This window comes from Oncorhynchus kisutch, unplaced genomic scaffold (assembly GCF_002021735.2).
Source record: "Oncorhynchus kisutch isolate 150728-3 unplaced genomic scaffold, Okis_V2 scaffold870, whole genome shotgun sequence".
Classification (NCBI taxonomy): domain Eukaryota; kingdom Metazoa; phylum Chordata; class Actinopteri; order Salmoniformes; family Salmonidae; genus Oncorhynchus; species Oncorhynchus kisutch.
This window is the reverse complement of record NW_022262815.1, coordinates 73,689-76,183: the sequence shown is the minus strand read 5'-3', so window position 1 is coordinate 76,183 and position 2,495 is coordinate 73,689. Positions and strand designations below refer to the sequence as shown.

General features: G+C 48.0%; 1 pseudogene; it reads right to left on the bottom strand.

Moving 5' to 3' along the window:
* Positions 1-1,929: 1,929 nt before the first annotated feature.
* Positions 1,930-2,057, bottom strand: LOC116362706 (uncharacterized; annotated as a pseudogene).
* Positions 2,058-2,495: the final 438 nt, after the last annotated feature.

Sequence of the window (2,495 nt, the reverse complement as noted above, 5' to 3'; positions counted from 1 at the left end):
CATTGTTAAAAGTGTCAGGGCCAGGGGACTTTCTCATGCTGGAAAAATACAGAAGGGAGGGCACATTCAGAGCGTGGGGTTGCGAGAACAAGCGTTTTTTTTTGTTGTTAGATAACAGGAGCCAGGTGCATGATAACGGTATGGAGCATGAGAGCCTGGCTGCAACTTCTCTTATGACATTCCAGAATCGCATTGCAGTAGATATGCTACTGGCGGAGAAAGGTGGAGCTTGTACTATGTGTGGTGAACAGTGTTGCACTTTCATCCCTAATAACGCAGCCTCCGATGGTAGCTTGACCATGGCCCTAGAAGGTTTGAGGACGCTTAATGGTAAAATGAAATCTCATTCTGGGATGGATACCTCGATGTGGGACTCCTGGATGAGTGCGTTTGGTAAATATAAAACCCTGGTGTCCTCCATTTTGGTATCCATTTCGGTGTTCGCTGCCATTTTAGCTCTCTGTGGATGCTGTTGCATTCCATGCATCCGTTCCCTTGCCACTAGGGTTATCTCTAAAGCCATTGACCCTTCCTCCCCTTCCCAGATGTTTCCTCTGCTGGATAAAGACCTACATGAATTCGAGGATGAGGAGGAGAGTGCCTATTTAGGTTTACATTATATCTGCTGTTGCCTTATGGGGATGTATGTATGTGTTATACAAGTGGATCATTCCGCCTGACTTGCCTAGTTTAAGTCACATCTCTTTGGAGATGTGAAGAGAGGGAATCACAACTTTTTCCTGCGGGAAAAAAGTTGGCTTATGTAGACAAGCATTTACTTTTATTTTGAGCTGTTGTTCTCCGCTCTGTTAAATGAGGGTTGTAAGTTCCTAGGTGGCTGGTAGCCAACTTAGTACATAGTGGGATTGAATGGAGAACATGATGTAATACATATATATCTATTTCTGTTTAAAACCGTGCCTTATTTCATAGTCCCATTGGGAGAAGTTTCTCTTTGTGTCTGGATCCAGTTAGGTTGTGTCACGTCTCTGGTGAGACGTGAAGAGAGGGTTTTGTAGAGAAATGCTAATTCTTATGTAGGTGACCAAACTATTGTTGATAAAGGGCTACCACTCAGAGTTGAGCCTGTGGGGTCCCCTACAGGATAGCTCCCGCATTACACTAATGGCCAAAACCAGCGCACACACACATGATCTCCGTTGTCTCTGAACGTTGAATGCCCGAAGAGGATTCTACGATGACGGACAGACTACTGAGCCAATGGCGGAAGACTACAGACTACACCCCAGATGAACCAATCCAAAGATCCGATCTTCCAGAATCAACCTACATTCTTTCCTATATAATAGTGGTGTACTGATTGTAACGGTCTCTTCTTCGTCTGCGCTTCCGTACGAACCAGCGGGAGAGCCGTAATTACGCTGTTCTAGATATCTTCACTCTGAATAAACTGTAGCTTGTCATACAATTTACCACCTTGTCTGAATCGATCCTTGACCGACTCGTCCGTCTACATATCAAATTACTAACATGCGTAATGAAGAGAAACCAGAGTCATATGGAAGTCAGAGGTCGGGGGCCCGAGACACACTCTGTGCACTGTAGGCCGGGTCCCCGCGGGTGCTCCCGGAACCCACTCTTCCAAGTTTGAGGGCTGTGGATGAAAAGAAGGTCACAGACACAGAGACACAGAGAGAGAGAGACACAGACAGAGAGACACACACACACACACAGAGAGAGAGACAGAGAGACAGAGAGACACACACACAATGACACACACACACACACAATCCTGGCCCAATTGTTGTTTTTTTAAAGTAAAATGGCGGGAAACGGGGGAACCCATTGAAAGGCGCTTCGCCCTTTTTTCAGTTTGAATGTTTCTTTCCTTCTCTTCTTCTGCTAGCTAGCTAGCTAGCTGTTTACATAGCTTTGTGAATGAGTATTTTTCCTTGACAACGGGGAGAAAAGTGTTGCACCGTTCCCGGAGGTACTGCAATACCGGGTCGATGCGTGGAGCGGACGGAGCAAGCCCCATTTCCGACTCCCTGTTCGAAAAATCCATTTAATATGTAGTCCCTCTATGGGGGACGTATCAAAAACCTATCCCTATCTGTACCTCTCGCTCTCCCTACACCTCTCTCTAACCTTGCCCATGTTAACACAAAATCACCTCTTACCAATCCCAACAACACCCGTGCCCTAGCCCAGACTAGTCCGGCAAAGGTACAGTCCCAGAAGGCATGGCGCACAGTCTCCTCCCTGCCACAAGCAGATCTTGGACAGGTGGAGGATCGCGACAAACTATGCCGGTACATAATGGCACGTACCGGCAAGCACTTATGGAGGCTCAACCAATTCAGGTCCTTGAGCCTGTTGTCCAGGCCCCGCGCCTGCACTCCCTCCCAGACCACTGACGAGATGCCCGCTACAGGCGCAGGACTCCCTGCCTGCCTGACCTCCTCGTACAGGTGCCTGTGATCTAAACCTACTCGGGCAACTTCAACCTCGGGGTGCGCACGCAGCCACTTGGC